The following is a 13,954-nucleotide window of genomic DNA, read 5'->3' on the forward strand; positions in this document are numbered from 1 at the left end:
GAACCAAGGACACAAGTGTTTTTCCACAGCGCATACGAGAATACACACTTGGTTATTTAATAACATTTCTCTTTTAAGCACATAAATAGAATAAAGCTTTCTCAGATGCTCTCCAGTCCAGCCTCTTAACTATTTGAGCTCTGCAGATACATAAAAAAGAAAAAAAAAAAAACACATTATGCCACCAAATAGATGTGACTTGAAAAATGAGAACTATGAAGAGTCCATAAAACAAGAAACTATTTACTCAACAAAAGGCACAACGTATCATCTCAAGGCAGCTTTTCCCTATGAACATAGTACATTTTAAAGTAAATTTTAATCAATCCATCTTGGAATAATAAAAAAATGATAATTTCCTGCCCAGGAGCTGTGGTATGATCAGACCATGTCCCTGCACGGTCAGACACCGCCATTACGCAGTACACAGCAGGGGCACAGTTATAAGATTATCTCAGCACAGGAACATTTTTTTTTTTTTAAAAAAAACACCTCCAATTGTGGAAATTATTATTCCAAGATGTATTGAGTAAAATTAACTTTGTTCACGGGACAACCCCCTTTAACTTAAAAAGCTGTTTCCTTTAAAATATGAAAGCATGTTGTAAAGAAAAGTCACTTACGAAAACTTTCAGTACAATACTGTAATTAAAACAACCCATTGACTTCTTTCCAAAAAGGCCAAAATGTAACTTATAAATCTACATTTAACAAAGTAATTCACAAAAATAGGAAAACACCAGGAAAGCTAAGGGCTGTCATTAGCGATGGTCGCCGATGGGACTGATGGAAACTGCCGAGTACAGAAGGAATTTATGCTGAATGCTTTTTTTTCCATGGAATACGAGTGAAAGTAATTATTGGAAAACGGGACAAAAAACATGAAGTTTCTGCCTTCATCCACAAACACAATGCTAGCCAGACACAAGCACAACCCCTCTCCCATATCGCAGAATAAAGCAGTTTATTTTACAACCAACCACTTGTCACAACACATCAGTGTAACACATGAAGACTGCGCTGCTACCAGCTACGGGCAGTAAAAGGTTGTATTTGCAGCCTTTGATCATATTTCCAGGTCTCAGTCTTTCTAATGCAAACGCCAATGATATATAACGTTTTAAATGCTACAACAACATTTTATAATCCAGACAGCGGAGAGAGCAAATTACCGAGCTACCTGATAAATCATGCTGCACACAGAACTCATTCATAAACGAGCCACTGTCATAACAGGCCAAGCACCAGCCTCATCCGTATGGAACAAAAAAAGGCATAAATTTATATACACTAAATGCTCAGCTACAAGTCCTATCCAGCCTATTGTTTCAGGCTGAGGGACAGGTGCGTACAATCTATTGCTTCCCTTTCGGGGCTGCAGAGACAGTCCAAAGTAATCTTTAAGTGGGTTGTCATTTAGTCCGAACGTTGTGATTCACCCACTCCTCTGCCTCATGGCTTCCTGCTGGCCAGGGGGTGGTGTGATCCTGAAGACTGACAGGTCAGGCCGATGGCACGGATGCACCTGCGGGTGTGAATTGTGCGTTCTTTCACGCTGATAGAAGCTTTGCCACTGAAGTATTGGAGAAGCGTAGGGTCCGGTTTTAGAGCTGTGCTGGCAAGCCCAAAAGCAAAGAGCTTTCAATCGCTCACATTGCTTATGAAAACGGCCACCTCAAATGTACTGGACAGGTGGCCATAACCTAGGCAACGAGCAGTACACTATAAAACAAAATTCTATCTTTCAGCTCTGGAGAACACAGAAAATTTTTAAATACAAGCTAACATTGTTTTAAACACACAATTTGCAAAATGTATCCATTCAAAAAATTGAGAACTCCGGTGATTGAATTAGTGAAATAAGTGCACAATACGGTCTGTATAATAATACAGCATTAAAAGGGACATTAGTGGTATATGCACAAATGTCTGACTGCTTGAGGCCCCAGATATATGTTGAACAGTAGATTTCTGAGCTAGGGTTGACACCTCCTTCCGTAGAATAATGACCTATAAAAGTAACACAAGCATCTTAAAAAACTCTGATATGTTTGGTGAAGTAAACCCGGGTTATGTATGCTCTCTATGTATTCGAATCTACAATTTCTCCTACGCTGTTCCGGTAATACATGTGTCCTGCCAAATCAACAAGAGCAATTTAAAAAAGTAATTAGAATTCCAGTATGCTCCATTTTAATGATGCTTACTCCCAGCTCCGGGCTGTATTTCAGGAATATGAAGACAATAAGTAGCTGCACCAACTATTGCCCAACCCAGGAAGTGATTATATTTAGGTTTCTCATTCTCTGGTAATTGAGCTTTTATAGCCAGGGGTGCCTCGCACACGACCAAGCAAGTTGCAGTGTATGGCGATCTCTACACAGCAATGAGGTTGTAGAGCACAAGAGCGCCTAGTCTAATGTGACGACATATAGACTATGGCCAGGACTACCCTGGCTTTTCAGATGGAAGAACCTCTGGCTGCATTAGGGTATGTGTCCACGTTCAGGAAACGCTGCGTGTTTGACGCTGCGTGGGGCGGCAGCGTCAAACACGCAGCGTCCAGATGTTCCAGCATAGTGGAGGGGATTTTTTGAAATCCCGTGTCCACTATGCGTGGAAACACGCACGCGGCGGCCCTGCGACTCCGGACATGCTGCGCGTCTTTTCAGATCGCAGCATGTCTGTGTTCCTTGCGGCGACGTTGCGTCGCCGCAAGGAATAACGTAGGGCCCTATGCGAGGGGTGCAATGATCCCGGATGTGTACAATGAACACATCCGGCATCATCGCGTCCCAAAGGGGGCGGGGCTTAGCGCCGAGCGGCTTTGCCGCTCCGACGATACCGCCGGCCATCCTGATCGTGGACACGTACCCTTAGAGTATGTGTCCACGTTCAGGTTTGCTTCAGGCTTTGGTCAGGATTTTATGCAGGTAAAATCCTGACCAAAAATGCACCTGAGGTCACTGGCAGGTCACCTGCGGTGTTCCTGCGTGTTTTGCTCATTGTAGCAACATGCTGCGTTCTGAAAAAACGCAACGCATGTGCGTTTTTGCGGGAAAAACGCATGCGTTTTTTAATGCACAGTGGAGACGGGATTTCACTAAATCCCCTCCACTATGCTGTAACATCTGGACGCTGCGTTTTTGACGCTGCGGCTCAACGCTGCGTCAAAAACGCAGCGTTTCCTTAACGTGGACACATACCCTTACACAGTGAGCACTGGGGAGAGTGGCCTCTCCAAGGCCGTGCACCCTATCCACATAGCTTTTCCCAGAACATTTTAACCCATAGACATTGTTATTTTTACTGTTTTTGAGCTTTTGCTTTTTCCTCCATTCCTCAACAGCCATAACATTTTCAATTTTCTGTTGCCGTATGTCAGCTTGCTTTTTTTTGTTTTTTTTTTTTTTGTAGGAAGAGTCGTAGTTTTGAATAGCATAATTCACTTTACCATCATTAGATGGAAAAATAAATTTAGCAATTTTGTATTTTTTTTTTTTTGTGGGGGGGGTGAAGGGGTTGTTTTATGGTATTAATTGCATAGTGCAAATGATGACCAGGACCCAACATATGACATATTAGTACATCATATTTCGGAAAGGGGTTAATTGGAGCGTAGCTGGACCTCATGCATCTGCAGTTCATTTGAGGCCGAGGCAATGGGAAGTGAATCTTTTACCCAAAGACCAATCGTGGGGGGAAAATTTTGCCTTTTTGTATGCTGATGGGCTCACACACTGACCAAATTTGTGCAAAAAATCATTTTTTTTTACATTTGTACCAATAGTCTAATGTACCACATATAAACAGAATTCAAATTATTGGAAGTAAAAAAATAAATTCCTATATGTAGACATTTATACTATGAATGGCCATGACAAAACTATAAAGGAAGATGGTGCTTTTCTCTAGCCACAATGCTACTCCGGTCAATGGGCTGTGTCTGATAGTACAACTCAGTCCGGTTCATGCAAATGCAGTCTGTAATGTTTTTGGAAAAAGAGTGTTCCATCTAATCAGTTTTATCCCCTTATATAAACAAATTTACAAGAAAGTCAAACATTAATGCACGAATTAAAGGACCAAACAGGGGGAAGGTATTATAATAGCTAGATAAACTTACACAAAGATTTGATTACTGGTTCTTTCACTCAGGTACCCCCAAATTCTAAAGATGAAGCAACAACAGCTTAATCATCACATCTCTGTCAATCATATGTAGCGTTCTAGAGATTTATTATATGATAAATCAGATACACTATTTTGCATTGGAAATGCATTACAAAATTACAATATAATTGCCAACTTTTCATTTTTAAAGACAAGATATAAGAGGTATACAAGTACAGGATTGTAGTGGATGTGTATGTTCTCGCCTCACTTCATTGAGCCTTTTGTGGTTTTCAAACACATTTTGGTAGCCATTTGGTAGCCAGCTCCCAATATCTCCTTGACAAGCTATTTTAATTCTTCTCACCCACCTCCTGGTCTAATGACAGAAAGCGGCCCTGTAGTCACATCTCAGGACTGGGCTATTGATGCAGCAGTCGTTTATAAAGATCTGCGGCTTCGCTCGCTGGGAAGAGTCTGCTGCATGTTGCCAGATTCTCCCTGCGCTTCCAGCAGATGCTGATCATGGAAGAATTACTTGAAGCCTGGAGCATAGTGTTACGTGCCGATTCCTTTTTAACAAATAATAATAAGTTTGACTTTTCATTTACACATTCTGCCAATTGCTAACAAGTTTCCATCTTGCTCAAACACCACATTGATTGTAAGAAATTGAAAATATTGATTTAACCCTCTGCTTGATCTGCACGGCGGAGCCCTGCCAGTGAAGTCTTAGCACATTACAATTGGTTGGCTGTAATTCCTCAGGGCCTCAATAATCACTACCTCACTTTCTCTTCTTATCTACTGAAATTATGCTGCCAGTTGTCAGAGTCAATTTTGAATCATTGGAAACTGCTCTCCATCAAGATACGTGGCTAATAGACGATGATACAGCAAGACGGGAGGTAATAGACAGGACGATTTGTGGTATAATGAATGGTGTTAATTGTTCCCCGGTGCCAGGACAATAATGGACTGAACACGATCATTGAAGGCATTAGTTTCTCACTGACAAGAGTGACGGGGAGGGGGTGAAAGTCATTGACAAAAGCACTTATATGAATATATAGTTATATATTGTTTAAACAGGGGAACAATATAATTGTAGCACCTGGAAACGAGTCACTAATATAATTTATTTCATTAATCTGGATGGAGATGCATCCAGGCAATGCACATTAATGACATTTTAATTGCAGCGAGAACTACTAGGTTTAATCACAGTTAAAGTAACGGCCTATTACAGCTAAAAGGTCCGTATTCACAATGGATAATGTATGACCCCTCTCCAGTCGTAGTATGAGCACTAACAGGGCTGTCTTTGTGCAGAAATGTTTAATTTACACAAAATAATATTTGGACACATTGGACTTAAGATGAAAGATCACATACGGTCAATGCTCCCATCCACGTGGCAGTATAAGGAGCAGGACATTAAACATGTAGGCTCTCCACAGAGCTATAAGACGTAGGTGAATATGCTGGATGAAATGGTAGCTTTTCTAGTTACATATTTGTGGGTCCTGTCGGGGCTTGCGTCTGAAACCTCCCCCCACCCGCCTATTCAGACATATGTGCAGACTGGGCCATAGACTAATTGTTGCGGTACAGGAAACGTGTGCCCTGCCGTGCATCATCTTCAAGAGTGTATGCCTGCTGGTGGCGGACACCCCAACATAGACTGCATCTGGGTGCCTGCCACCAGTAGGCATACACATCCGAATATGTTGCACGGCACAGTACAAGTTTGCTCTGACGGTGCCATTATAGTTTACGGCTCAGTCAGAGTATACGCCGAAACCAAGTTTTGCGGGGAGTTCAGATGCAAGCCTCCACAGGGCCATTGAATGGGTGCCAAAATGCAATTTGAAAGCAGCCTTATGCTCAACTTTCTGATCACCAGGGTTTCCCCCAATTCACAAGAATTAGGCGCTCCACTACAAAGTAGAATCCTGGACTCGGATGGAATTTGGAAAGGGTGTTCTGGTGCCAATGGACTCCCTTAAATAGAATATACGTGCACAATGATTCCACCAGAATAGTGAGTGCAGGTCTGGAGTATAATACAGGATCAGTACAGGATCAGTAATATAATGTATGTACACAGTGACTGCACCAGCAGAATAGTGAGTGCAGCTCTGGGGTATAATACAGGATGCAGCTCTGGGGTATAATACAGGATGTAACTCCGGATCAGTAATGTAATGTAATGTATGTACACAGTGACTGCACCAGCAGAATAGTGAGTGCAGCTCTGGGGTATAATACAGGATGTAACTCAGGATCAGTAATGTAATGTCTGTACACCGTGACTCCACCAGCAGAATAGTGAGTGCAGCTCTGGAGTATAATACAGGATGTAACTCAGGATCAGTACAAGATAAGTAATGCAAGTAATGTAATGTATTAAAAAAGGCACTCAAATGAAAATTACATCTATTTATATAATTACCTTAAATTGTCTGTCATTCACTACGTCTGGACGTCCTCGAATGCCACCGCGCCGCACCGGAAGTACGCCGACCGCCATATTGGAATACCCAAGTGATGGGTATTTCAATATGGCACCCGCTGGTGGAACCAGGCCCTTGCGCAGTACCACCGGCGGGTCATCGCCGGACCCCCTGCTGCTGGGACTCCCCCGCCCCAAGAACCCCAGGCCGCAAGGACCCCTCCCCACCGCTGGGATACAGGCCGCCGCTGGGATCCCGGCCGCCACTCGGATCCAGACCACCGGGGCACCCTCCCCACCGGGCAGCCGTCTCAGTGCTGCAAAGCCTGCCCCCAATGGGACGTCACCACCCTCCCGATGCGATAGCATCGGGCCTCCATCTAGTTTATGTAAAAACATATTCAAAAGCTGAACATCCATTCTAAATAAACACCTGTTTGAGCATATTACGGTACCTACTGCAATATGCACCAGTAATAAAGGTCATACTTACCTTCCCAGTCCAGCTCTGGTTCCCAGCTACCATATTTCAGTGCCTGGTAGCCGGTCAGTGGCAGATATTAATACCCTTCACCATCAATTCCACATCGTGCAAGTCAAGACACTGCCAGGGCTGGTTAGGAGCATGGAAAAGCCGGATTACTTACTGGTAATGCTCTTTTAATGAGTCCACGACAGCACCCCACATGAGAGAGAGGGATCCGCCCATAGGAACAGGAAACCTACAGCATAAAAGGAGGCGGTCCCCTCTCCTCCTAAGTTTAGTTTTCAGAGTATAAAGGGAAACGCAAAGTTTTAGTATTAATTCATAATCAGCAATTACAAATGTCTTAAACTCTATACAACCATTATTTGTGAGCTTAAAAGAAGGAAATAGTGCATAATTTGGGAGGGTAGTAAATGGGTGCTGTCGTGGACTCATTAAAAGAGCATTACCGGTAAGTAATCCGTCTTTTTACCCTTCGACACGACAGCACCCCACATGAGAGATTTTCAGAGTCATTATCTGGGTGGGATTACTGTACTAAGAACAGCTCTACCAAAGGTCAGGTCAGAAGATGTAGATAGATCAAGTCTATAATGGTTGTAAAAAGTAGAAGGTGTTGACCAGGTTGTGGCCTTACATATTAAATGGATTGGTACATCTGCATGTTCCGCCCAGGAGGAAGCCATGGCTCGTGTTGAATGTGCTTTTATACCCACTGGAGGAATCTCGCCTTTTGATGCATAGGCCAAGCAGATAGCTTCTCTGATCCACCGAGATATGGTAGCTTTTGTGACCCCATGTCCTTTTTTGGTGGCCCTGAAAGGAGACAAACAGAGCCCTACTCTGCCTCCATGTCTGAGACCTTTCTATATAGGTCAGGATGGCTCTTCTGACATCTAAGGTGTGGAACTTATGTTGTTCTGGAGTTTGGTCTGGTTTTAGGACTACCAGATCTTGAAATATTATGATTACGCAAAAAAGAATTACATTTTTTGAGATTTATGATGGTTCTGAATGAACCATCTGGTTTATTGATGAAAAATAAAGGGGAATAGAACCCCTTCCCTTCTTGATCCTGGGGAACCTCAAGACTCTTTTAGATAGAAGAGATAGGATCTCTGATTCCAGATACCTTTGTTGTTCCTGTCCTTTTGGTGATGTTACTACAAAAGAATCCCAAGGGATTCGATCAAACTCCAATTTTAAACCGTATTGTATAATGTCCAGAATCCACTGGCTAGATGTAATTTGTTTCCATTTAGGAAAGAAAAATTTTAATCTGCCGCCCACTTCATGGTCAGCGGTACTTGTTACGCTTCGTATTATAGGATCCGCTAAACAGAGCACCTTTTTGTTTTGGATTCTTTGTCTCCCAGCGCTCCCTTTGATTCTCAAACGGTTTGTTTCTGGTAAAGGGGCGTCTTCTGAAGGCTCTCCTGTAAGATGGAAGAGATTGATTAAGGAAGCCTTTCTTTCTCTCTCCCGCTTTATTTAGGAGCTCATCCAATGTTTTCCCAAAAAGGAACTCACCTTGGCAAGGGATCGCACAAAGTTTTGCTTTTTGGCCTGTGCGTCCCCTTTCCAGTTTTTTAACCAGAGTGCTCGCCGGGCTGTGTTCACTAGGCCGGCTGATCTGGCTGCTAGGCGTAGAGAATCCACAGAGGCATCTGCCAGGAATGCTATCGCTTCTTTGATTAGAGGGATTTTCGGCAGGATTAATTCTCTCGAAGTTCTACCTCTAATTTGTTCCTCCAGCTGTTCCATCCACACTAGAAGTGACCTTGCGGTGCAGGTACTAGATATAGCTGGCCTGAATGCCCCTGTGTTAGCTTCCCACGATCTTTTTAGTAAGGCTTCTGCTTTATGGTCTAACAGGTCTGTTAGGACTCCCGAATCTTCAACTGGTAAGACCGATTGTTTAGAAGTGGAAGCAACTGCGGCATCAACCTTTGGCACCTTTGACCAGGAATTTAGTTCCTCATCGCTGAAGGGATAGCGTCTCTTAGAGGATGATGGTAGGAAACCCCTTGTATTCTGCTTATCCCATTCTTTTTTAATTAGGTCTTTAATAGTGGGTATGTCGGGGAAGGATCTACGTTTTTTCTGTCCTAACCCCGCAAACATGATGTCTTGAGCCGATTTTTTCGCTTTCTCATCTGGGCACCCCATTGTGCTTCTGACAGATTTTACTAAGTTGTCTATACTGCTGTTAGGTAGAGAAAGCCCCCCTTCATTCTCGGATGAACTTGGCTGGGATCTAGATTCGTCCGAGGATCTATGTACATCCTCTGATTCTGAGCTTGCTGGAGATCGGGACCTGCTTGGTTGGCGGGTACTGGTGCTACTTGTATGCGCCAAACCCTGCATTTCTTCCCGGATTATGGCTCTGACATCAGATGGAGTCATTATATTCTCCTGCCGTAAGGTTAGCATAATACATTCTGAGCACAACCTTTTAGTATAAGAATCCGGAAGGGGCTGCGTACATAAGGCACATTCCTTGTTCTTGGACTTATGTGTACTTTTCTTAAGGTACCTTCACACACAACGATTTCGTTAACGATATCGTTGCAACGTCACGCTTTTTTGTGACGTAGCAACGATCCCGCTAACGATTTCGTTATGTGTGACAGCGACCAACGATCAGGCCCCTGCTGGGAGATCGTTGGTCATAGGGAATGATCAGGACCTTTTTTTGGTCGCTGATCACCCGCTGTCATCGCTGGATCGGCGTGTGTGACACCGATCCAGAGATGTGTTCACTTGTAACCAGGGTAAATATCGGGTTACTAAGTGCAGGGCCGCGCTTAGTAACCCGATATTTACCCTGGTTACTATTGTAAAAGTTTAAAAAAAAAAAAACACACTACATACTCACATTCCGATGTCCGTCACGTCCCCCGTCGTCAGCTTCCCTGCATTGACTGTCAGTGCCGGCCGTAAAGAAGAGCACAGCGGTGACGTCACCGCTGTGCTCTGCTTTACGGCAGGCGCTGACAGTCAGTGCGGGAAGCTGACGGCGGGGGACGTGACAGACATCGGAATGTGAGTATGTAGTGTTTTTTTGTTTTTTTTTTTTAAACTTTTACAATGGTAACCAGGGTAAATATCGGGTTACTAAGCGCGGCCCTGCGCTTAGTAACCCGATGTTTACCCTGGTTACCCGGGGACTTCGGCATCGTTGAAGACCGTGTCAACGATGCCGAAGTCGTTCCCCTGATCGTTGGTCGCTGGAGAGAGCTGTCTATGTGACAGCTCCCCAGCGACCACACAACGACTTACCAACGATCACGGCCAGGTCGTATCGCTGGTCGTGATCGTTGGTAAGTCGTTTAGTGTAACGGTACCTTTAGTCTAGAGGAAGGGGATACAGGAGGAACATATATCAGCATATAGGAAGAGGCTTTTTTTAAAAACTCACCCAGTGAAGCTGACAGGTACCGATTCTGGAGGCGGATTTTTTGGCAAGTGATCCTTCTGTTTGGTGGTAGATCTCTTCTCTGGAGGCCGACCACCACTCTTAGTGCTGCTCCTAGCGCTTCTCTCTTTACTGGGAGAACGCTGCTCTGCTGCAGGCAGGTGGTGAAGCCATACTCACACACACCGGTCCGACGTCAGCGCCGCTTTTGAATCTGGCGCCGAATCTCCTGCCTCCCTGGACCTAACCCGGAAGTGCTCCGGCGACTTCCAGGTTAGACACGCCGCTCTCTCTCACCATGCGGCGGCCGGAGATATTAAGCCGGCCGCTGCAGCGCGCGCGCTCTCATGGAGCGGGGTGGACCAGCAGTGACCGACCCGGACCTTGGATGGCTGAACAGACGAGGGGGGAGGATGAGCAGGGGCTCCCCCGCAGCTGCTTCTGGAACCGCAGCCCCTGCCATTCCCTCAGAACCGACGCAGGCGGGTGCATGGCCCAGGAATTCTCTTGGACTGCAGGGGACTTCGGATTCCTATAGGAACAGGAAACCTAAACTGAGGAGGAGAGGGGACCGCCTCCTTTTATTCTGTAGGTTTCCTGTTCCTATAAGCGGATCCCTCTCTCTCATGTGGGGTGCTGTCGTGGCGAAGGGTAAAATAGAAGCATCGTCACCACCTTATTTTACTAAGCAGCACACTGACCAGTGCCTCTTTAAAATCTATAGTTAATTAGCTGAATTGGTAAGAAGTTTTAACTGTGGTCTTTGTTATCTAGCAGCAGCATGGCACGCTCGGACAATTCTTATGTCATTGAAATAATTTAAAGCTTTAGAACCAGGTTAATATCATGGCTTTAGAATCTTAAGTGAGGATTATTATTTGGAAACATAAAATAAACTATTACCCAAACATACCGAAAACTATTTGCTTAACAGAACATTGGCATGTCCTTAGGGGTGCAAAACAAGGCATTACTGTTTGAGCCTTTAAGTACCACTAATATTCTGCTATTTTAGTTATAGCTAAAATCTCTTAATGTAACATATTTGTTCTGAGAAATTCAATACGCTTTCTCAGCGTGAACCCGGGGCTCAGACTGTTAATGCAGTGCGTTCTGCTTCATGCCTTTAAATCAGCTTTATATGAAAGCACAAAGTGCAGTGCTGCGGTATTGAATAATATATATATATATATATATATATATATATATATATATATATATATATATATATATATATATATATATATATATACACACACACATACGTAAAAAAAAGTTTTTTTGGGGGGGGGTATTAATGAAACAGAACACAATGTCAAAAAATCAAGTGAAAGCATTGTCGATAATTGTCAATAAATACATACAAGCGAGTGAAAGTTCTAATCTGTAAAACGTGATTTTTGCTGCTGCTGTGCATGTTTGTGGCTCAGCAAATATCAGCTAGGAGGCATCAAAATTCCAGATCAACACTAATACGGCAGCAGGGAGATGACTCCATGTAGAGAGGGTTCATGGTCTGATATTGCACTGCAGACTATAAAAGGAAATGGCCAAGAAGAAAACAATTGCCAGTATTGTCCTCATTTCATAAAAGTCATAATAACATATAGGGTTGCCACAGGGACTTTAAAGTCCCTGCAAATTTATAAGGGAACCTTAAAATGCTTACAGTAGCATATATTGTGCCGATGTGATGTGAATCTGAACTTCTGCAGCATCTTATTAGCAGCTTACTCCACCCTAAATGGACAACTGTGAAAAAAAAAAAAAAAAAACGCACACCGACCTCAATGTGTGAATAGCAGAGCAATGAGCGGCATTTTGATCTTGATGGTTTTCAATCTATGAAACGAGTTTTGCTACTAAGGCTCAACAGTTTCAGGCCTTCGGTTCATAAGTCTCTGGTTTAGCAACATACCTGATTACTTGTGTGTTTATTTTATTGTTCCATTGGGTGCATTAAAGGGAACCTATCAACAGGTTTTTGACACCTAATGTGAGGGCAACATAATGTAGAGTCAGAACTTTATTTCGGCCATGTGTCCCTTACGGGGCTGCTTGCTGTAGCTTTGATAAAATCACTGTTTTACCACTAAGATATTATTACTAGAGTACTTGTAATATGTCGGACTACATGCTTCCATTTAGTCTCAGTCATGTTCTCTGTATATTCCCCCCACCTCTGATTGAAGGCTTTCTGCCTATGCACAGTGTACACAGAAAGCTGCCAGTTGTGTGGGTGGGGTTATACAGGGCTCGGCATTCAGAGAACTAGTATTTCTTCAGCAGAGAAAAGTTTTTATTAACTCCTTAACAACCGCTGATACGCCTTTTAACAGTGGTAGTTTAAGGGTACGTATGCCTCAGCGCCCCTTTTTAGCGGCACTGAGAAATAAGTATTTAGCGCCCCCCAGAGTCGGAATTTCTCCGGGATCTCGATTACGGAGACCCCAGAGAACATGATTCAGGTTGATTATAACCGACCCCAGTGTTGCGATCGCCGTTATTAACGGAATAGCGGTGACAGAAAAAAAAGAGTCAGATTTCCTATTTAATTTCTCTCTCCTCTGATGTTCTCCCCCGATACCTCAGTTGTCCCTGCAATCCCCCGCGCCCCTGGCATCTTCTTCAGGGAGAAAATGACAGACGCATGCGCAGTGCGCCCGCCGAGGCCTGCCGGCCAGCACCAATAGGAATTTTTTTTTTATTGATTCATTTTGATCACTGTAATAGACCCTATCACAGTGATCAAAATAATGATTAAAAAAATAGTACATCAAACCCCCTTTATCACCCCCTTAGATAGGTAAAAATAACAAAAAAATGTATTTATTTCCATTTTTCCATTAGGGCTAGGGTTGGGCTAACATTAATGCCAGGGGAGGTTTGGACTCTGCAGGTAGAGCGATGGTGACTTTTCTGCCCTCTGCTCCTCAGCACTCGGAGACCCCACTCGAACTGTATGTGGTCTCCACCTCGTGGCCAAGGTGTTGCCGTTCCTAAATGCTTCCACTTTTCAATAAAACCACTCACAGTTGATGGTGAAAAGTGTAAAAGAAATTTCATGAACTTGTTACACTGGTGGCTCCTATTACATGACCATATTCCAATTCAGTGAGCTTTGAAGAAAAAGCCATTGTTTCACAGAAGTTAGAGAACACAGACTGCATGGCTAGGGGCTGGATTTTATACTCCTTTGACACTAACAAACGTTAAGTCGGTGATTAAAAAAAAAAAAAAAAATGTCCCAATATTTTCGTCCATGTAGGCTACATCATATATCCTGTGACATAGCCTGTATTACATTACAGAGTTGTATTCATAATGCTGCTGGTGCTTATTGTTAATGGACAGCTTTATGATTGTCCTAGAATAAGGGGGAATTGTTTTTTAATTCATCAGAGGAATGTAAAGTACCTGGTGTTAATGCATTTACAAAACTGCAAAACACTAGCACGACCTTTGTGCAGACACTGAACAA

At 43.5% G+C, this 13,954-nt stretch overlaps 1 protein-coding gene across 5 annotated transcripts in view; it reads right to left on the reverse strand.

Annotated features, from left to right (window-relative positions):
- Positions 1-13,954, reverse strand: part of TEAD1 (TEA domain transcription factor 1) — a 345,319-nt gene that overhangs the window by 119,129 nt on the left and 212,236 nt on the right. The window lies entirely within an intron of this gene.

Source organism: Ranitomeya variabilis, chromosome 2 (assembly GCF_051348905.1).
Source record: "Ranitomeya variabilis isolate aRanVar5 chromosome 2, aRanVar5.hap1, whole genome shotgun sequence".
Taxonomy (NCBI): Eukaryota; Metazoa; Chordata; class Amphibia; order Anura; family Dendrobatidae; genus Ranitomeya; species Ranitomeya variabilis.